Source organism: Nelumbo lutea, chromosome 7 (genome assembly GCF_056320005.1).
Source record: "Nelumbo lutea isolate HS-2025 chromosome 7, American lotus-T2T, whole genome shotgun sequence".
NCBI lineage: Eukaryota > Viridiplantae > Streptophyta > Magnoliopsida > Proteales > Nelumbonaceae > Nelumbo > Nelumbo lutea.
Window position 1 is genome coordinate 34,274,769 of NC_142690.1, and position 23,394 is coordinate 34,298,162.

At 40.2% G+C, this 23,394-nt stretch overlaps 1 long non-coding RNA gene across 1 annotated transcript; it reads left to right on the top strand.

Moving 5' to 3' along the window:
* Positions 1-4,675: 4,675 nt before the first annotated feature.
* Positions 4,676-5,839, top strand: LOC148846048 (uncharacterized). Its single transcript, XR_016102480.1, has 2 exons — positions 4,676-4,945; positions 5,096-5,839. It is a non-coding gene; the product is annotated as an uncharacterized LOC148846048 (long non-coding RNA).
* Positions 5,840-23,394: the final 17,555 nt, after the last annotated feature.

Consider the following 23,394-nt stretch of genomic DNA (forward strand, 5'->3'; position numbering starts at 1 on the left):
AGAAAGATAGCAACCCCGACTAATTCGGTAGTTCTCCTCGGCCTGAGACCCTGGCCTTCCCGGTAGGTCACCTCGGCCTTGCCGAACTAACCACTTGGGAAAGAAATAGGCCAAGCAAGCTGCATCTTTGTATCGGCCTCTCCCCCATACTTCGATTGGCCATCTCGGCCTTGCCTAAGTAAACACTTGGGAGAAAACGAGTCAGGCAAGCTGCACCTCGGTCGCACACCTCTTGCCTTGGCCCTGACCCCCCAACTACCTAAAACGAGTGTATAACGAGCCTTTACAAGCCATTTTTTACTTATGGTCTCTTCGATGGGAGGGGCAGGGACCCCTTGAAAGAAAAAGGGAGAAGGAGAAGAAGAAGAAGAAGAAGAAGAAGAAGAAGAAAAGGGAGAACACTATGTATAAAAAATGCTCTATTTTCATTCTTTTGTCCATATGTAAGCATTTACAAAAAAGTTTTTTGGCCTCGGCGGCCAAGCATATTTACATCCAAAAGAAAAACAGAAAACACAACAAAAGGGAAAAAGCAACTAGGCTTCACCACCAGCTGGGGGGAGGGCAGAGTCTTTGTCTCCATCAGCAGCCTCGACTACATCAACGGATCTATCGAGGACCTCAACACTCTCTTCGGGGGACTCCGGGTACACTTGCAGCCCCTCAACATTGAAGTCTGGCATCACTTGCAAAATTGCCTTCTTGGTGTCCTCGATGCCGTCCAAGTAGGATGCAACAGCATAGTCAGTGAGGCTTTTCTGGTACTCCACTGACTGCTTCCAAATCTCGACGGCCTCAGCCGCTCGTGCCTTGGCTTCTGCTACACGCTTAGAGGCCTCTAATGCAACTCCATCGAGATGGGCCCGATCCTCCTCAGGCTTCTTGAGGGCCTCCTTCATGCAATCGACCCAAGCCTTCTCCCCCTTCAAGTCATCCTTCAGCGTCTGCCGGAGCTCCTGCTCTTCCTTTAGGGCTGCCTTGTCCTTGTCTCGGCTGCTCTCCACCTTGGCCACCTTCACAACAAGCTTCTCGTTGATCTTTTCAAGCCGGATGAGGTATTCGCAGAAGAGCTCCACTCGGTCCCCCATACCGACGAAGTGATGGCAGACCTGCACTGAGGGGAGCACTATTAGTAAAGAAAACAATGAATCATGAAGAAACAAAATACGAGAGGAAAAGAGCTTGCCTTGGCCAAGTGGGTGAGGCCATCGTCATGAACGCACAGAGGGTTACTCTGCATCATCTCAAACCTGTCCCGCGGAAGGACTGCCCCGCTCACTAGGGCCTTGCTGACCCCCTTCTCGGAGATGGAGTCCCCCTCGCAGATTTGCCACTGGGGACGAAACACCCGGGTGAGGTGCTCAGCTTCCCTGGCCTGGTCTTGTGCAGATGCGGGGGTGAACGAAGGCCCTGTAGGACACCCCTTCATAGGGGGCTTCTTCGCTACGGAATCCTCGGCAGGCCAATCTTTATGCGCCAACTTCTTGGACGGCCGATCCCGCGGAGCCTCTTCAGCTAGCCTTTTCTTCTCCCCCTCAACCAACTTCTTCCCTCGGTCCCCTTGGCCGGCCAGGACTTGCTGTGGGTTGGCCCCCCTAGCGGGAGCAGGCACCTGATCACCCCTCGCGGGTGCTACCTCAGTAGGTCTCTTTGGCGCCTGCCCTCCTGGCGTACTGCCCCCTTGGGCCTTCTTCTTTGCACGAATGCTCTCTAGCAACAACTTCTTCGCGTCCATGGGAACCACTGCAAACAAGCAAAAAACACAAGTCAGTAAACTGCTGAAGACGAGGGGACTGTGTTAAGAGACTATAGGACCTCTCCTACCAATGGGGGGTAGGGCTGAGCCCAACGAACACCAAAGGAAGCTCCTCCTCCACCAAAGGCTTGGCCTTGGCCTTGGCTTTCCCTAGTATCAGTAGGTGGGCTATCTTAGTGGCCTCCTCGTTCTGAAGTATGGAGGGGCACCTCTCCACCGTTGTATAGGCCTCTCCCCACCTCAACTTGAACAACCAACCCTTGGGGCAAGAAATGTTAAAGAACTTGTCCATTCAGTTATGGACGGACGAGGGGTTGTCAATAGGTTTACCCCTCAGAGGCTGAAGATAATACATGCCAGACTCAAACATTTGGTTCCTCGGGATGAACATGGCACAAAACAACTTAGGTGTCAACTCCATGTCTTGAAGTCGAGCCACTACCAGCATGGCAAACATGGTTCGAAGGGTGTTGGGGACAAACTAGCTGATGGTGATCCCGTACCACCTCAACGACTTAGAAATGAGAGGGTGAAGGGGGAACCTAAGGCCAAACTCTAGGAAGTGTTGGTATACATAGATCTCCCCCTCCTCGGGAGTCCACGACAACATCGGATACTCTAAGTGAGTAGGACCGAGGTATGTAGAACCGCCTGACCAGAGCCTTCACCTGATCCATGTCCTGAGTATTGTCAAACTCTGAACGCAGTAAATTCGCCAGGGCCACCCCTTGGGTAACGCACTCCGCTGCCGCCCTTGGGTTGAGCTTAGGGAGCTGCTCCCACTCCTCCAAAGGGGACCCTTCCGGCTCCCTCAACATTACGGATGCGACGCTCTCACAGGGAGGGTCACTACCTCGACAGCTACCCTCGGCACCCCCAGAAGCCACCCTTCCTTTAGCACCTCCACCTCTCACCAAGGGGAGACCTCGGCAGCCAACGACCCCAAATTGGAGCTAAGAGGAATGGGAGTTCGAGGAGAACGCCCCTGTGAAAGGTTAGGAAGCTCATAAAACTCAAGGCCAGAATCGGAAGAAGACATTGGGACGAGATGTTACCCAAAGATGAGGACTGAAGGAAACTAGACGAAGTGTGTTAGCCAAAGGCTCTGGAGTGGAAATCACTTGATAGCAAGGGTGCCTAAAGTCAAATGACAAAGAAAAATCGCGACTAAGGCCCCTATTTATAAAAGAACAGATGATCCAGATCTAGCCGGATCCAATGGTCACGAGGCATCTACCTTCGTTGCCCATCTGTGGCGTGACACTCGGCACTCAACCTCGGGGAGATGAAACGACGCTGGCCGAACCAATAGGTCCATTTGCTGCAACCCGTTGGTTCGGGCGCGTTGACCCAACGAACGCGCTGTTCGACTCACCCGAAGCACCCATCCTGCCTACGGAAGGCTCCCATCACACGCGACCCATATGGGGGACAGCTCTGACGCAACAACCCGCGTGAGAATGAGGCAGAGACTTGGCCTCTCCAAGCCCTCCTGCATGGACTTCCTAGCCGGAGCCAAGGCCCCAACAGCTTTGCCCCTCCACCATGAATAAAGACCGAGCCGAAGCACACGCATGTCGAACGCGACGCCACTACAGGGTACACCTCACTGGATGAACCCAATGGCACCTACCAACGTCGACACTCACTTCGACTGAATCCAAAGCTCTATCTAGATCCCCACCTCGGCCTCGGGAGTGGGGCTGATGTGTGTCAACTAGTGGGCACCAACATAGGCCCATCATGAGGGCACACAAAGTCATTCGGTATGAACCAAATGGGCCCAATCGAAGGGCATCGCAGGCCCCGCCATATCCTCACGCTCAGCCCTCGTACGACTCGCATCCGGGGCGTCTGAGGAAGACCCCATACGACTCGCATTTGGGCATTCCGAGCCCAACCACTCACAGGCAGCTCCGACTATAAATGCAAGGCACCTCCCACAAGGTAAATGATCTGGAACCTCTAAGACTCTTGGTATTCTTCTTACTGAGGATTGGGTGCTTACTAGTGACCTCGTGTGTGTGCCTTGGCACTGAACCTTCTACTTGCCTTGCGCGGACACTAACTTGATCATCGAAGTCCTCGCCTCGGGTCTTCACCCGAGGTCTTCTTTCCTTGGAGAGCAAACTCTCAGACCCCTTCGGACCCCTCGTACACCTAGCCAAGCATCCTGACTTCGTCACCAACTCTTTCGAGATCATCCACCTCAGCCCCAGGCCTCGTTATCCTCAACACTCAAAAAGTGATCTGCCTCGGCCTCCAGCCTCCGCTTCAGCATACCCCTACGGATCGTCTACAAGCCCTTGGCTTCGACCCCCTCCCGAAGTATTTGGGGCCTCGAAGCCCTCGTTCAAAACCCCAGATCTTAGGAATAAGAATACTGTATTGCCCTCCGCCAATCCGAACGACAACACTAATAACAAGCTATAATATTTATTATATTTAGCTTATAATTATATAAAATAACTTTGAAAGACCATCTTAGGACAATTGGGTATTTTTATTTGCGGGTCAAATGGTTGAATCGGATGGTCGGATGTTCTATCCGTGATGCGGTGACATAAAAGGTTTTGAATCTGGTTCTAATTCGACAATACCGGCAAAATCGGCTTCAATTGGAACATCTCATTACTATGTGTTTTATGGGGAGATATTCCCAATGCAAGGCTATAAAGATCGTTGGAACGAGTCTTGCACTGATTGAATACGTGGCAGTAGGTCATAAAGGAAAATCTTGACTCGTGTAGGAAAATCTTTTCTTGCCATTGAAAACAGAGCTCTTTGGACAAATACATTTGGAAAGATTGGTCATTTCACAGAATTAAATGGTAGTATTTTTTGATCTTGTCAAGCAGCACTGCCAACGCGGAAAAAGAGTCGTGGAAAAACAAAAGGCAAGGCGGCCTGTGAATTTTCCCTCCACTTCTTCCCACCCTCCTCGATTGGAACTCGGATCCAGAGTTCCTCCATTGATCTCCTTCAGCTATATATGTATTCCATATTAGTCATCAGACTTTAGAGGTTGATCAAAAGTTGAAAACCCAGAATTCTGTTTCACCAAAAACAGTGCAGAGATGGTTCAATCGCACCAATTTTGCTGGCAGCTCTAGCTAAATGGGTTTTTGATCTTTGTTTTCTCCTTTAGATGTTCTAAATCAATTCTGTGGAATCTCCGAGGACGATATGGTGGGAAGAACGTTGAACTATTCTTTATATATCTCTTAAAATTTCTGCTCTTTATATGATTAATTGTTCTTGTTCTTACGTATCTAGTGCTGTTGTTGTTGGTATCATCTTTATAATTACTGTTTCTGCTGCCTTTGTCGTGTTGTTTAGTATTTCTTTCTAGTATTTCTGGAGATCCTGGTCCTACGTCTCCCTTGGTTTTTGGTTAGACTGGGATGTTAACGTTGGAGGTGGAAATGAAAGGATCAGAAATGGAGCAAAAGGACTACAGCGACTCTGAAGGAGGCACAAAGTCTCCAGAGGTGAGGGCCTTCTGCGACCTGGTAGAGAGAGAAGCGCACAGAATACAATTGCTTAATGGAAGAATTGGTGGTGATCATCCAGAGAAGCCATCAACCAACAACTTCATTGTCTGGCAACCGTCCTTTATAATGGAGGACTTCGGTTTGAAGGAGGGTCTTTCAGGGTTCATTTCTTCTGGTGGACGGAATAAGGGAGGAGGTTGTGATGAAGAAGGAAAGGAGGAGAAAAGGTTGAAGAGAACGTTAAAGAGGCCAAGAGATCTTCTGGTGGACATGGCTCCTTTTCATGTTTCTAAGGAGAGGTTGTTAAGCTCAAAGAAAGGGACGAACTCGAACAGTGTTGTAATATGCGATTTGAACAAGGAAGCTGATGAACCAACTGAGGGTGCTGACTTATGGCGTCTTTGGTGCGAACATTGACGCTAGAAGTAGTAGGGTAAATATATATAGTTACAGAATCTAGTAAATAACAATGGCGCGCCATGGTCATTGACCCATCACCCATGTAAGAAAATAGTATTAAATCTAATTTTGTTGTGAAATAGCTTGAGATCCAGTGAAGTATTGTTGTGATCCAAACATTTGATTTTCATTGGTGTACTGAACCTAACAAGTTTTAGCAATTAATAATAATGACTCTCCAAATATTTGAGGTTATGTTTGGTTTGAAGGAAAAGATAGGAAAAGGAAGGAAAAGAGACTAGAACCTTACTTTTTCCTATTTTTTCCTTCAAACCAAATTAAGCTAAAAATATAGACACGCATCATAACAAAAAAATGAGTATGATGTGTATCAAATATTGCTTCATGGTCCTTTTTTTTTTTATAATTTTTTTAAAATAAATTTTGTAAGGATGGATTTCCTAAAAATCTCAATATTTTGCATTGCATTGACCTTGGAAACCAATATAATACATCGGGATATAACAATTTCGCTATATACGGACGGACAGAATCCGTCGGTATAAAGGTAAAATATACATCACGATTTCTTTACGTTAGTATAAGTGAGATATACTGATGTTTTTTTCGGTTGGTACGGGTGATTGCTTTTTATCTTTTTTTTTTTTTTTTTTTTCCTTTACATAACCTGAAATCGAGTTCCTTACATATAGAGTTGTAAAACAGGCTGTGCTGCCCTCCCCAGGGATAATTTGGGGGCTTGGCCCAGCATAGCCCATGGCCCAAGCCCGTGCAGGCCTGTGCCATGCTGTGGGCCTGTGTTAGACAGGCTGTACGCTGTGCCGTGGGCCTGGGCCGTGCTGGGTTGGGCCACAGTTTGGGTCTTAGGCATGGGCCGAACTGGGCTAGACTGTTTTTTTTGACATTTTTTATTTTTTATTTTATTTTTTTACTAAGTAAAACTAAAATATTTAACTTTCCTTTAAGAATTATTTGAAAAATAAGAAATCTAACAAAGAAATGAAAAAAATACTTAACTAAATAAGAAGTCAAAGAGACAAATACTCAAAGTGAATACCAAATTGGAAGAAAAATAAGAATTTTATTTCATTTAAATTTGAATGATACAAAGCATGCAATGGTTGGATGAATGAAATATGAAAATTAGAAAATGGAATAAATTAGTAAAATATAAAAAACACAATATAATTACAAATTGAAAATAAAAATTCTGTTATTTAAAATATCAAATAAATTAAATAAAATTAAAACAAAATTTACAATAATTTGAAAAAATGCTACTACAACTATTGAATATACAAAAAATATTGACTTCATCATTTTCTCTTATTGTTCTTGACTTTGATCATCTACTTCAGGCAAAACATTAGGTATTGTGTCATGTCCTCCTTTGTCTTGTAATCTATCTTTAGCATCCAACCAATCTTTAAATTAGATGCACATTTCTAAACTTTCATCATGTATACAATTTCTCTTGTTGTCCAACACCCCTAGTACGTGCACTAAAACAAGACTTCGATGAAACTGTAGACACCGAAGGGGTTAGTAGATCACATGCCATTGCGGCGAGAGTTGGATAAATTTTTTCATGTTCACTCCACCATGCTAAAATATCAAAATTATTTGTTCCCTCTGAGGTGAAGGAAGAATCACCTAAAGTAGAAAAATTTTCTTGTAAATAAATATTAAGTTCAATAAATGAACTTGTTGTCGAGGTGGTGGATTTCTGGTTCTTACTTATTAAATAAAAAAGTTTTTCTCTTCCACTTTGGACTCAAGTTCAAAAGTGGAACAATTATACAACATGTAGAATTTTTATTATTCCATGTTACTTTAGATTCATATAAATTATACATTTCAAATAATAAACTATTATTTTTTTTTCTTTTTTATTTCCAATTTCAATATTCATATTTTCACAATATGTTTCAAGTAAAATATCTAAACCATCTTTCCTAATCGTAGGATCTAATATTGTAGCTAAGCAATAAAGAGGAGAAATGCTCTCCCAATATTTTTAAATTTATTTTCCATTATTTCAACAATACTTTTAAATTGTGGATTCTTTCTATATTTTGCAAAATAATCACTAATAATCTTTAATTGATAAGTTAAATTACAACTTGGATAATAAATACTCAAAAATTCATTAATTGCATCATAAAAATGTTTTAGAAAATCTCTTATACAAATTTCCATTTCCTAGTTTTCCTCAAATATAATATCAGTAGGCATTTTTACATTATAAAAGTCACTAAGAATTTGTTTGTGAGAAATTCAACTTTCTAACATAGCGTAGGTAGAATTACATCTATGTTTAACATCTAATATAAAATGTTTATATTTTAAACCATAATTTTGACATAAATATTTAAATTCTTATTTTCTTGCTCCAAAACTTCTTATATATATAATATAATTTATAATTTTAGAAATATGAGTAGAAATAATATTTAAAGCATCATGAATACATAAACTTAAGATGTGACATGCACATCTGATTTGAAATAATTTACTATTTAAACATGGTTTTAATTGAGATTTTAAAATATTTATTGTTGAATCATTACTACTATCATTATCAAAACTAATAGAAAATAATTTATTGCCAATTCCATAAGCATGTAAAATATTTAAGATACTTGCAACAATAGTTGGGCCAGTATGTGGCCATTCGAGCCTAGTAAAACTTAAAATTCTTTTATTTAAAAGTCAATTTTCATCGATTAAAAGACCGGTAGCACAAATATAACTTATGTTAAATTTAAAAGGCCAAGTATCAGAAGTAATTGTAAGTTTAGAATTAAGATTTGATAACATATAAATTAAATTTTGTTTATATGAATACAAAATTTTTAAAGCATCTGATCTAATAGTATACTTAGAAACATTTTTAAATTGTGGATTTATAGAATTACGTAACCATTTTTCAAGCTTAGTACTTTAGCTAACAAAAATAGTTGTTCAGCATGTACAATGTATTTTGATAATTCTTGCCTCATTTTTTGTTGAGAATATTTAAAAGTACCAAACCCCCACCCAATTTGTATTTGTCTTGTTTCTCTCCCTTCTTCTTCTTCTTCTTCTTCTTCTTCTTCTTCTCATGGGTAAGCAAGTGTCTGCCCAAATGGCCAATACCACCCTTGCTACAATAACTAAAGTTTTTGACAAATAGCTCTTTTTCCCTTCCTTGAACCTTCTCTATTTTAAATATATTCCAAACCGGGATAATCAACTTAGTGGCTTTCTTTTTCTTTCCCCTAGTATTAGTACTAGGGGTGGAAGTTCCATCAATATCAATAGCATCCATATTAGTGCCAATACTACTATGTTGCGACTGAATATCGTCGACATTGAACATGTTGGGGAATTGGTTTTGGGAGGAGCCAACCATTTTTTTTAAATTCTAAAAAACTAAAAATTAATTTAATTACACTTGCCTGGGTTGCTAGTTTGGAATCCCAACTTGAATTTCAACGATTGATGCATTTCAACTCCAAGAGTCCAACCTCCCAAATTGCTAACTTGAGAGTTGAGATACTTGAGTTGTTGAGCAAGCTTTCTTCTTATTGAAACTTTGATAAAGTTGAGAATTGAATAATCAGCGAATGTATGAGAGATTGAGACTTGAGAGAGTATGAGAACTAGAGAAGAGATTAAGAGAATTGTTGAATTGGTGTGATGAGAATGGTGGAGGATAGGGCTATTTATAGGAATTGAAAATAATTCAATTGCCCAAAATACCCTAAAAAACTAGTCATTTTTTAGTTGTTGGGAGGGGTGTTTTGGTCATTATAAAGTTATTTATCACTTTACCCCAAATGCCCCCAAAACTAGTTGTTATATAGCTGTTGGGGGCATTTGTGTCATTCTTTCTCCCCCCAAAACCAAAATACATAAATACCCCCTATATAGTTGTTGGGAGGGGTATTTTGGTCATTGTAAAGCTATTTATCATTTTATCCAAAATGCCCCTGAAACTAGTTATATAGTTGTTGGGGGGCATTTGTGTCATTCTTTCTCCCCCCAAAACCAAAATACCTAAAATATAGCTGTTGGGGGGTATTTTTGTAAAAAACCCCTAAAAAGCGGAAACTAGTCATTGGGGACCCCTCCAATGGCTAGTTCATCGGATTGGCCAAGCATGGCCTGCTAAGGGTCCACGGGCTGTGCCGCGTGCTGTGCCATAGGCTGGGCCAAGCCGGTACGTGGACCGCGGGCAGCACGACACATACAATCGTGTTGTGCCAAGCCATGAGCGACATGACCCAATTTACACCTCTACTTACATAGGCTGTTTCATTCATAATATCCAACATTTGGACATTAAGAATCAATTATGAATATTCTATTAATATTTTCTGATAAATGTAAGTTTCTATTGCAATAGATTTAACATAAACTTTTGTACAAAAAGATTCTATTCATCAACCAATTCTATCTTAATCAAAATCAAAAAGTGTCTCCACAAGATAATATGTTGTGAGTGTGATGCTAAGGCGGTGTTTGGCAAGTCTTTCCACATGCTCTTCTAGACTTCAACAAGCTCAAAAGACCAAAAGTCGGTCTTTTTCCACTTCGTAATCAAAATCTAAAAAAGATGTAAAAGACGTATGCTCAAAAATACTCGAAAAGATCAAAAACACAGAATTTTGAGAAGCTTCAAATGAAGCTTTTTGATCTTTCTACATGTTATATTGCCTCTAAATACGTTTTTAAAAGACCGATAGGCCGATCCGCTTACCAAATGGTCTTTGTTTTTAAAGGCAAGACTTCAAAATCTCAAATTTTCTTTTGGCCATATGGGCTATTAGATGATCTTTCTAAAAAGACTTGCTAAACAATACCTAAATTAACGAGTAGATAGCATGCTTTTGCTTTAACAGGTTGTTCTATCTTTTCTTTATTTGCCTTCTCATTTATGAGTTTTTCTTCATGGAGTTCATTCATTTTTTCAATAACTATATAGGCAAAAGATGGAAGGAAATAAATAAAAGAACTTGGAAAGTGTTGGTGCCATCAACTCCAATCAGTTGGTCAAGTCTTCGAAGGATTAGATAGAATGGCGATGAAGAGAATGGTTATAGAAAAACCTAGGGTTAGGGTTGTAGAGTTGTGTCTTCCATGGGAGTCCAAGAGGGTCATCTTCCTTTTTTGAAGGTTTTGAGCCCCTCCTACTTAGATAGGTAAATGGCCAGGGTCTGTAGGAAAAACAAGGAGGAGATAAAGGAAATTCTCTCGTAGTGGGAAAGTGGTTGAAATTTGTTAGGCACTAAACAAGTAAATGGTTTGGGGTTTTGTTACATGTCCATGAGAATCTCGCAGCATTGGGAACTCCCATATTTAGAATCCTCATGTGATCACATTTGTGTTTATAGCCCATTTTAGAAGCTTGTACATTGTTGTACAACATGATCCCCATTATGGGAGCATTAAATCTTTGAGAGTAGCACTGCAAGTGCTATGATGCGAGAGTGTCATAGTGCTATGATGAGAGAGTATTGCTGTGTTGCGCTAGTACTTTAGCAGAGGATCATGCAATGTTGAACCAGGTAGCAAGGTGTTAAGGACAACGAATGTGTCATAGTGCTACGTTGTAACTTCTGTGATTTATCACCTGATAATGGTATCTTAAATGTTCATTTGGAGCGATTTGGTACGTATTGTAAAGGGTAGTGTGATGTCGTAAGCGACATCACAGGATCTGGTATTTCTTTTCACATTGCAAACTTTAGTATTTTTGCACACATTGTAGATTTTGGTGTTTCTAAGCTTTGAGTTTCGAGAGATATGTAGATTTGCGATTCTGATTCTGGGACACACGGTCACACCTATGTTCCAATAGTGGACATGACCTTCATCAATGGTTCCATAATGTTTAACCCCAGGTATTTACATTATCCCCCTTCTTGTTGATAGAAGTATTTTGTCAATAAGCATAAGTTATCTTTACTTCTGATTGTGGTTTGAGCTGCAATGAATAGATAAATACATATAGGGAAGATCGTTAATTTTTATGGATTTATAAAAGTGTGATGCGTATAAACAGATTTGGAAAAAGAAATTTTCATTCATTTAGTTACTTTGTACAAATGCGATTACAATAAGTAGAGTTTTGAAGGAAAGAACTTTTATTCATGATTGCATACAAAAAAAGAAAGAACATGAAGATAATTATCATTCGTTGTGTAGTTTTAGCCAGTGTTCATTCATTGTTTCAACTTGTTCATTGATTTGTGGGTCTCACAACATATAGTACCTCGTAGGGTGAGCTTCCTTGATTACATAGGGTCCAACCCAGTTTGGTTTGAACTTCCTATAGACTTGCCTTGTTGCACATGTAGAGTTATGTTTAATACCTTGTCTCCTTTGAATATCCATGGATTCACCATCTTGTTGAAGTTGGATGCCATGTTTACCTATATTTTACTTGCTTCTAGAGACACTTTTTCCCGAATCTCATTGATGGTGTCTACTAGCCTATCACATAGGAGTTGTTCCACGTCCTTTGTGTCGAACTATTTCTCCATTACATATGTTACCGTTGTGGACACAGTTTGTATTTTGGCAGGTAGGACAGCCTCTTGTCCATAGACAAGTGAATAAGGTGTGGCCTAGGTCACCTTCTAGATGGATGTTTTGTATGCCTATAGTGTGGTAGATAGCAGCCCAATCTCTTTGGTTCTTCGGAGACCATTTTATTCAATATTTTCAACAATGTTTTGTTTATTGCCTCAACTTGCCCATTACGCTAAGGGTAGTAAGTGGTTGATGTACCTAGTCATGCTCCATATTGCTCTAGCAAGTCCCGCACTTCTTGATTTTTATTGGAAAGGCAGTTTCTTGTGATGATCTGCATGGGTACTCCAAAGCAATGAATAACATGTTTTCTCAAGAAATTTGTGATATTGATTGCAACTACCCTTTTTAGAGCAATGACTTCAAACCACTTGGTAAAGTAGTCTGTGGCCACAATGATGAACAATACCCCTTTGATGATGGGTTAATTTCTCCAATCAAATCTACTCCCTAGGTGTAGAAGGACCATGGTGTGATTATAGGATGTAGTTCATTGTTAGGTTGACAGATACGTTGTTTGTGCATCTAACATGTGTGGCATTTCTTGAAATGCTTTTGAGTATCATCTAACATGGTAGGCCAATAGAATCCCATATGGAGTATTTAGTTGTATAAGGCCATCTGTCCTTGGTGTGTGGTTGGCTCAAGGCTATAGGTTGTTTTGAGTATTTGTTCTATTTGATCCCCTGTTGTGCTCCTTAATGGCTGACTAGAATAGAGAGTAGAGAGTATTCCTCTAGTCAACTTTTCCTATAGTAAGGCACTTAAATCTACTTGTTTAAGATATGCATTTGCTGTAGTTATTATGCATCTTTGTCACGTTGCCTTTCATCTCAGGTCAATAGTATCCTAATCGCTACAATCATCTAAAAAGAGTCTCCTTTAGTACTATCTATGAGTAGGGAGGTAAGGCTACGTGCGGGGGTCTCCTTGAAGGATAAAGGAAAGCCAAGAGCAGGGGATAGGCTAAAGGCTAGGGCAAATAGAGTGAAGGGATGATAGAATGATGCCTTCGTTATGGATTGGACCCCTATTTATAGGAATAAATCTTGAGGTCCCAAAGGGTTGGAGCTAAAAGTGTTTGATTCCCATTAGGGAAGGGAATATTGGATTCGGTGTCATTTGTCAAGGAACACCGCTAGGGTTTCACCACATGTCTTATGAGATATATCAAGGGCGATGTTTCCTTTCGTTTGACAGGGGTTTCACCACATGTCTTATGAGATATATCAAGGAACACCGCTAGGGTTTCGCCACCTCTTAGATTGACGTGGCATGGGTGACGTCAGTACTTATCTCACATGTCCTTTCTAATCCTATTAGATGTGTGCTACTTTCTTTCTTCATTCTTGACCTATGATGAACTTGAGCTCATCATAGTTGTGCAATGGATTTCAGCTCATCACAAGTCTATGCGGGTTCTAGTGCGCCTGGGATGCGTCGTCAAACACCCGTGGCACCAATTTAGAGATTTATAAATTTTTCCAATCCTCACGTAACCTTAAACAACGTAGTACATGTTGAGGAAGGGCTCAAACCCACAAGGAAGCAAGAACGAAAATTATTATTTTCTTTTCGGACAAATAAAAGGAAAATAGATCTAGGATTTGTAGAAAATAGGAATATAAAATTAATTAATGCTGAAATTAAATGTTCTAAATTGAACAAGACAATAATTAAAATTCAGAAATTAAATAACACTGAAATCAACAAAAGAAATAAATAAAAATGATTCAAAATTCGGATCTAGTGGTGGTAGCTTCCAAGAAGACGAAATACACGCTTTCTCCCTCCGTTCAGCCCTCGAACCCCTTGAAACACCTTAGCCTTGAACAAGATGAACTTAGATATGCAAAACACACAAACAAACAAAAATTAAATCTAAAATATTGCCAGAATAAAAATAACATAAACGAAAATAAAGAAAATAAAAGGGATGGCTGAACAAATCCAATGGTGATAGTTGCAGATTGGCTTGACTGCTTGTAGGAATCCCTCTTGACAAGACTTGGGCGTCCTTCCCTTCTACAACCCTTGAACTCCTCAAGAAACCTTCTTGTGAACTGGGTGAATTGACCAACCCTTTCTCCAAGGTCCTTAGGGTCTTTTTTATATAAAAGACTGGACAAAACTGGGATTAGAGAGAAAGAGAGGGGCGAGTAGTGGGTTTATGCAGAAAATGGGCACCCCTAGGGTGTAGGAATGGAGGGTTAGGATTAAAATAGAGGGATCCTACAACTAAAGTGAAAAGGAGAGGGCGCCCATAAGCATGGAGGGCTGGGATTTAAGCTCCTAGGATTGAATGGTGGGGATTTGGGCGCCTAGGGCTGAAAGGTGGAGATTAAAAGGAGTGGGTGGCGCCCTGGAATGGAGGGTGGAGATTGCAAGGTGAAGATCTAAGGGTATGAGAGGTTGCTAATGCTTCAATGGTTGACATTAGATGTTAGAGAGGAGTGAAAGGTGAAGATTAAGCAGTTAGGGGTGGCTAGGATTTGTTTGAGGTGAAAAGAATGAGTGGGGAGGTGCCCTAGGGTTTGCTAAGGAAAGGGGAATATGCTAATATAGTAAAAGGAGCACCTTTCTGGGTTTAGCAGATAGGAGGCGCCCTCCTGTGCTCAGTTTTTCATAGAACCACTCCCTCTCTTAGTTGGAATTCTCACCAGCTTCCCAAAATCTGTAGAAAACTCTGTAAATTTCTCAGTTTTTACCTAGAATTTGCACAGAGACCATCAGATGTCACAACATTGAATTTAACCAAAAAAATGGTATTGATTAGTTAGTCTAAGGTCTAAAATACCCCTAATCGATGCCCTTAAGGCATCAAAATATAGAGTTATCACACCCCCAACTTAACCATTACTAGTCCCTTAGCAATGCAGTCTTAAAATTACACTGAGTAAAGAGATCATTCCCATTGCAAGATCATCCCTAACAAAATTAGCCAAGTATCTTGATTCTAGAAATCTCAAACTTTGTATAGATCAGTATTAGGTTTAAGGGGTAAAATCATCATTCTTTGAACATTACAGAAACTTGGCTTAAAAATCTTATCTACCCTTCCATTTGTAGACTGTCTCAATAAGCTGAGATTGATTTTTAAAATTAGGTGGGTATTCTTCTTATCATTTCTGATAGTGGATTTCTACCCATGAACTTGATATGCACACATTTTTATTGCTACCTTCCACCGTTTGAAGAAAATCTCGACACTTGACTTAGGTGAAGAGACCCGGTTACTAAGTGTTAGGTCAGTGTTTCTGACATTCCCTTTCCTATTTGACGCAAATCTCGACACTTAACTTAGGTGAAGAGACCCGGTTACTAAGTCTAAGGTGTCCATTGACCTTTTTTTTTTCTTTCTCTCTCTCTCTCTCTCTCTCTCTCTTTTTTTGTTGTGTGTAAAATTCAGCACTGTTTGGGGTAGTCCACTATCTTTATTAATTTGAAGAATTTTTCATCAGATTTCTCAATCTTTCTCTTCTTATCTTTATAGAGACAAACTTAGGAGTATTTTCAATTTCTAAACGGCTTCGACAACATTCAAACAAGACCAATTTAACTCCTATCACTTGCTACCAATCTCTACAAAACTCAATATTCTTTTATCAGTTTCCTCAACTTTTTCTGTTCGATAATCTCTTTTAATAGAAATATTTTTAAATTTTTAGTGAAATTTTAATTCTACATATTTAAAGGATTAGCTTCACAATTTTTTTTAAACTTTTCTCTCAAATTTTCAAAAATTTCTCTCTTTCCTCACCCCCAACTTAAATGCCATTGTCCTCAATGGCATAACTAGAATGATGCAAAAGGGACTTAAGCCAAAGGGAACAATCAAGAGGTAAGGATTCAATAGGGGTTCAGGATTTGCCAATTGAATTTTGAAACTTATTCAAAAGAAAAGACAAACTCTTACAAGATAAATAAAATAAAATTTTATTGGGTTGCCTCCCAACCAACGCTAAGTTTAACGTCTTCAACCAAACACAATCACTCACTTCTCACATCTACACTTCCAGAATCGCTTTCTTCTTTACATAGGCAGGGATCAAATTGGGCTAACCAAAGGGTAGACAAACCATCTACAAGGTCATCCACTACATCTACCTTGAACTCATCTTCCCCTAGGTTTGGATACTTAGTGGCACTAAATACATTTAATCGGACTTTCTACTCCCCAAATGAAATGTTCATTTCTCCCGATTTACAGTTGATGTTTGCATTGACAGTTGCTAGAAATGGACGCCCTAAGATTATCGGGTTATGGTTTAGTTCCTCGGTTGGGATCATGACTAGGCCGATAAAATCCATTGCGAAGTAACAATCCTCTACTCTGACAATGACGTCCTCAATAACACCTCAACGAGTCTTGACTGACCGATTAACGAGTTGCAAAATTATTGGGGCAGGTTTTAACTCATCGATCCTAAACCTTTCATAAATAATAGAGGGGAGTAGATTTACACTAGCCCCAAGATCCAATAGGGTCTGATCAAAATGATTATAGAGATGACACAACTTATTAGAGGAGCACTAGGGTCTTTCATTTTCTGGGGGAGTTGGTTTAGGAGAACTGCACTAACATTTGCCGAGAGCATCACTTTTTGTGGGGCCGATCATGGCTCACTCTTTTGAATACATGACTCTTTCAAGAACTTGGCGTAGGCCGAGACATGTTGGATTGCATCGAGGAGAGAGATGTTAATATGGAATTGCTTGAATAACTCCCTGATCTCCTCGTTGTGAGTCTCTTTCGTCTTTCACAACAGCCTGGCTGTGAGTGTGGTTGGAAAGGGAACTATAGGTCGGTTCACTTTAGGTTCTTCTTCTAAATTTTCCTTTCATTTTTCTTCCCCCCCAACTTATGGTCTTCTTGCTCCTTTTCTTCTTCATTGATGTTTTCAAATTTCTTTTTCTCATACGGGTCCTCTAAAATCCTCCCACTCCTTAAGGTCATAATAGCCTTGGCGTTTTCAAACTGAGGGCTCTTAGGAGGTGGTTGAACCTACTATGGAAGATAACCTAGTGGCTGATTTCTAGAATCAGCTAGCTTTCCTATTTTTCTCTCTAATCTAGCGATGGACTGCTACTGAGTTAGAATCAGCTATTAAAGCTGCATGAATTTGTCATCAACTGTACTAGTCTGAGGAGGTTGTGGGTAAACCTGATAAGGTTGAACCGGTTGGTTCCTAGGGTAAGTCTACTGGAATTGGCTCTGCATTTGTGGCCTCTGAAATTGTTGAGCCATGGAGTTAAATGGATGGTACTACTGGGACTGTTTGTTAGGTTGATGTGTCCTCCAAGAAAAGTTAAGGTGATTTATCCACCTAGGGTTGTAAGTATTTGAAAATGGGTCATTATTAGGCCTCGAGAAACTCTGGGCTGCCTGAACATGTTCTTGGATAAACGGTGGAAACTGGGCTGCCGTTGGACAATCATCAACTTGGCGGGTTGGACTGGTACAAATGGAACATGTTGGGTAAGATGACAAGGTTGGGTATGGGCTAATTTGTTGACAAGGTAAGATGACAAGGTTCGGCAGTGTTTCGGTACCCCGCCTTCGACTACTACGTCCTGCAAAAACAAAGAAGAATTATGAGAGTTTTATTTCCAAAGATTAGAAAGCTAACGAAATAAAAAATAATGTAAATGGATCCGAAACAAAGAAATAAAAATTTTCTAGCTGTTGCTTCCCCGACAACGGCACCAAAAACTTAGTGCACCCAGGTTGCGTTGTCAAACACCCATGGCACCAGTTTAGAGATTTGTAAATTTTTCCAATCCTCACATAACCTTAAACAACATAGTACATGGTGAGGAAGGGGTCGGTAAGCATTTCTATTGTTGGGTTTGCTTTGGAAGTCTGGAACAGAGTGATAAGGATAGGAGATCGTAGGTGTCGTGGCACCTTGATTCTTTGCATTCAAAGTGTTGGATTTTGTATTTTGTATTTTGTATAGACTTGTTCATGGGCCGGGTGGCCCGACGGGCCGGCCCGGCCCCCGGATGGGCTTGAACATGGTTATAGGCCTGCGGCCTTAAACTCAGGCCAAAAAGCCTGACCCATAATAAATTCAAGCCGAGCTCGGGTTTTGTCAAAATAGCCCGGCCCGACCCGACCTAAACCTAGACCTAAAAAACCCTAATCGAATAGCCCCATCTTTTTATTATCTCTTTGGCTCTTTCCCTCTTTTTTTTCCAGCCGAACCCTTCTTCTCCAACCTCCACATCCTCCACACTCCACAGTGAGGCGACGAACATTCATCGGCGCAATAACTCCGGCAGCGATGGTGAGTTTTCTCTCTCTCTCTCAGATGCGAAGTTGTGAACTGATGAAGGATCTCTGTCAAAGTGCGATAATGAGTTTTTTTTTCTCTCTCTCTCTATGAAATTTATTAGGTTGGGCTTCGGGCTCGGGCTCGAGCTTTGGGCTTTTTATCATGCCCAGGCTCGGGCCCAAGTTATAGGCCCATAGGTTAGACCAGGCTTGGGCTCGGGCCTAGCATATTTTCATTAATGGGGACTAAAAACCTAGATCAAGCCCGACCCAGCCCGAATATCCAACATTTGTATTTGTATTCCTTCCAAACTGAGCCTAATATCCAACATTTGAACATTGCAAATCAATTATGATTATTCTATTAATTTTTTTTCTGATAAATGTAAGTTTCTATTTCAATAAATTTAACATAAAATTTTTGTACTAAAAGATTCTATTCATCAACCCATTCTATCTTAATCAAAAAAAAAAAAAAAGTGTCTCCACAAGATAATATGTTGTGAGTGTGATGCTAAGGCGGCGTTTGGCAAGTCTTTCCACATGCTCTTCTAGACTTCAACAAGCTCAAAAGACCAAAAGTCAGCATTTCCCATTTGGTAATCAAAATCCAGAAATTATGTAAAAGACGTATGCTCAAAAATACTCGTAAAGATAAAAAACATTGAATTTTGAGAAGTTTCAAATGAAGCTTTTTGATCTTTCTACGTGTTATATTGCCTCTAAACGTGTTTTTAAAAGACCAATAGACCGATCCTTTTACCAAATGGTCTTTGTTTTTAAAGGAAAGACTTCAAAATCTCAATTTGTCTTTTGGCCATATGGGCTATTAGATGATCCTTCTAAAAAGACTTGCCAAACAATACCTAAATTAATGAGTAGATAGCATGCTTTTGCTTAAACATGTTGTTCTATCTTTTCTTTATTTGCCTTCTCATTTAAGAGTTTTTCTTCATGGAGTTCATTCATTTTTTCAATAACTATATAGGCAAAAGATAGAAGGAAATAAATAAAAGAACTTGGAAAGTGTTGGTGCATGAACTCCGGCCAGTTGGTCAAGTCTTCGAAGGATTAGATAGAATGGCGATGAAGAGAATGGTTGTAGAAAAACCTAGGGTTAGGGCTGTAGAGTGGTGTCTTCCATTGGAGTCCAAGAGGGTTATCTTCCTTTTTTTGAAGGTTTTGAGCCTCTCTTATTTATATAGTTAAATGGCCAGGGTCTGCGGGAAAAACAAAGGAGGATACAATAGAAATTTTCCCGTTGTAGGAAAGTGGTTGAAATTTGTTAGGCAATTGAGCAAGTAAGTAATTTGGGGTTTTGCTATGCGTCCATGAGAATCTCGCAGCATTGGAAACTCCCTGTCTTTAGAGTCCTCATGTGAACACATTTGTGATTATAGCTCCCTCTAAAAGCTTGCTCATTGTTGTATGGAGTGATCCCCACTACAAGAGCATTTAAGTATTTGAGAGCAGCATCGCAAGTGCCGTGATGCGAGTGTCGTAGTGCTATGATGTGAGAGTATTGTGGTGTTGCGCTATTAACTTAGCAGAGGATCAAGCGATGTTGGACTAGATAGCAAGGTGTTAAGGACAACGAATGTGTTGTAGTGTTGTGTTGTAACTTCTACGATTTATCACTTGCTATACGGTATCTTAAGTGTTCATTTGGAGCGGTTTGGTACCTATTGGAAGGGGTAGTGTTATGTCGTAAGCGACATCATAGGTTTTGGTATTTCTTTTCACATTGCAAACTTTAGTATTTCTGTGCACATTGTAGAATTTTGGTGTTTCTATGCTTTGAGTTTCGAGAGATGTAGATTTGCGATTTTGATTCTCGAACATGTGATCACACCTATGTTCCAGTAGTGGACATTAGGGCTGTTCATAAGAATGCCCAACCCGACCAAACCGACCAACCCAGACCGATTCAACCCGAGTCGGCCGGATTTTCATCAGTACCGATCGATTTCGGGTTCGGAAAATATATAAACCGATATATCGAGTCAGTTTCGGTTTTCTTGTGTGAAAACCGAAACTAACCCGACCCGAACCGAACTAGTCTTCTACTAGTTCGGTAGTTCCTAGTTTGAGTAGTTTCCTACTTAACTATAACTAGTCTTTTGCTAGAACTAGAAGGCCCATTAGGCAATTACAATTAGAATAGGCAATCTATCCTAGTTTCTAACTTTCTATAATCTTTTACACCAAATAGGCAACCCATTAGACAATTATAATTAGAATTCAATTAGGTGTCCTTTTGTACAGGGGCAAAACCGAAACCGACCGAAACCGACTCAACCTGACTCAAACTGACCAGGTCGATTTGACTTATTAGTGGATCGGTTTCAGTTTCCACCTCAGATAACCCGACCAAGTCGGGTCGGTTGAAACCCCAATAAACTGACCCAACCCGACCCGTGAACACCCTTAGTGGACATGACCTTCATTGTTGGTTCCGTAACGTTTAACCCCATGTACTTACATTATCCCCTTGCTTATTGATAGATGTATTCTATCAATAAGCATCAATTATCTTTTCTTCTGATTGTGCTATGAGCTTCGATGAATAGATCTTGTAATTATACTATTTCTACTCTTAGTTCTTAGGCCCCTACTTATTTATAGAAATATTCTATCAATAATCATATGTTGCGAGGTTAATGTCATATGTGTTGTTGGTGGGTGTCTGAAAAAGGTTCAAAGGTAGTTCATTAGGACTCTACATTTTGGTGAGTCAAGTGTTTAGTGTAGGGAAATAAATAGTATAAAGATGGTGTAATAGGGAGCCCCCTTAGGTGTGTAGGATTTTGAAGGGAACATAATATTATTTCCCTGATGTGAATAAACTATGTGTGAATGATGTGTAGTTGTGTAGTCTAGTCAGTGTGCTGAAAGATTAGCTCTAGGGTCTTATGAGATTTTATGTCTCGGTGATGCATAATATAACAATGATGCATGTGCTTTTACGATTCAACAATGATTTGGTTGAAAGAATGCATACGCTTTCATGCATATTGTAACGATTTGGTTGAAAGAATCCAACTAGTTTATAAGTGTGATTGAACTTGTCATGGGATGGACGGTGTCGGAGAGGTCATTGTTGTCAGTTGTGTTTTTTATGTTGAATCAGGGAAACAATTCAGATTTTTATGTTTCTATCTGTCTTATTAGAGGAAAAATGGTTTTCAAGAACAAGGAATCAACTTTGTTTTGGTGGAAACTATAGTGAGCCTTATGACCAATTGTCACCTCTTTTAAACTGAAAATACTACTAGGAATCTAATTTTATTGAAAATAAAGTCATGAACATGTAAGATAAATTTTGGATCCATGGTTTGGAGTTGTACAAACTCTGATAAGATCTTCTCTGTTATTAACTACTCAATCAAACTATGCTGATATATTTCATTCTTGGAATACCTTTTGACCATAGAGGAATTGTAAGTAGGTAGTGTGCACTCATGAAATTATAGTTTTCTCTTGTCCACATATATATTCATTACCTTTGGTAATCCAATTGGAAAAGCCTTGGATTGGAACAAAGAAAATATTATATGGAGGAAAATAATAGTTTTTTCTTGAGATGTTCATCTTACTCTAAATCTTTTTAGAAACTTGTTCATCTTGAGACATCACTCCTCCGGTGAGGGGTGCTGGTATTTCCAAAGACAAGAGGGGAAAATCCCAAATGAGTTCCCATCTTCTATGCACTTCTAGAATGACAAGTATTTCTATCTATCCTTTCTTGAGGGCTGGTCCTTTTGTACATAGTGGGAAAATCCAAACTCCACTATTGACAAGGCTAAGTTGTCACGGTTGAAGGTCTAGTACAAGATGGCCTGAGCCCGACCAACCTTGGTAGATATGTCTCCTTAGTTGGTTTAGCTTACTCTCTTTTTTCCTTGTGTAGTAGATATGGACTTAACTTAGAGGAAGAGGGTTGCCTTGACTGATAAGAAGGATGAGGAGGAGGTCATGGCTAGGAAGGTTGTAGCCAAGGTCAACAGGAAGAGGCCCGAGGCCTAAAGAGGTAAAGTGGCCATGGAGGAGTCTAGCATGAATTAGAAGGCTGAATAGACCCTCTGATAATGAAGTGAAAGAGAGGCCACAAAAGAAATAGGTCGTAAGGTCTAATGCTTATTGTCTACTAACATCCCACAGTGTACTTCACATGTGGTTTTGCCTTTGACTCCCACTAGCTTGGTTGATAGCTAGGATCACTAGCTACTCATCCGGCAAGGATCACTGACTTGATTACTATATATGGAGGGCATTAGCTTATATCTCAACAAGGGCAATGAACTTGTAGGTGACCGACAGTTATTAGCAATGAAGCCCAACTCCCCCATTAAAAACTTAGCATTAGACAAGGTAGCCAAGGTAAGCATCCTTCTTAGTCTTTGGCTTTTCTTCATGTTGTTCTATCCTCTAACGTGTTGTTATTGCAATTGGCCCGTTTGACTGTTGGCTTGTTGGTGTTCTAGGTATAAGGCAGTGATTTCCACTAAGGTGTTCTACCTAATAGGTTCTTGGTCCCACCACCTTACTTACTCTGTATGCCTTCCCAATTAGAGCCGAGCTTTCTTGAGTTGAGTTCTAGAACAGTTGCTTCTTTTAAGACGAGGTCACCTTCCTTGAATTGGTGTCATTAGACTTAGGAATTGTAGTACCAAGCCATCTTCTACCAGTATGCTACTACTTTGATTTGGGCATGCAACAAAACACTCTCCAATAAGTATAGTTTGCCCCTGAGTTCTTTATTGTTTTCATCTTCAATGTAAACATTGGTCTGAAGAGTTTGCAAGCTGATCATTGCTAGGATGACTACTTCTATCCCAAAGGCAAGGTTGAAGGAAGTCTCACTAATG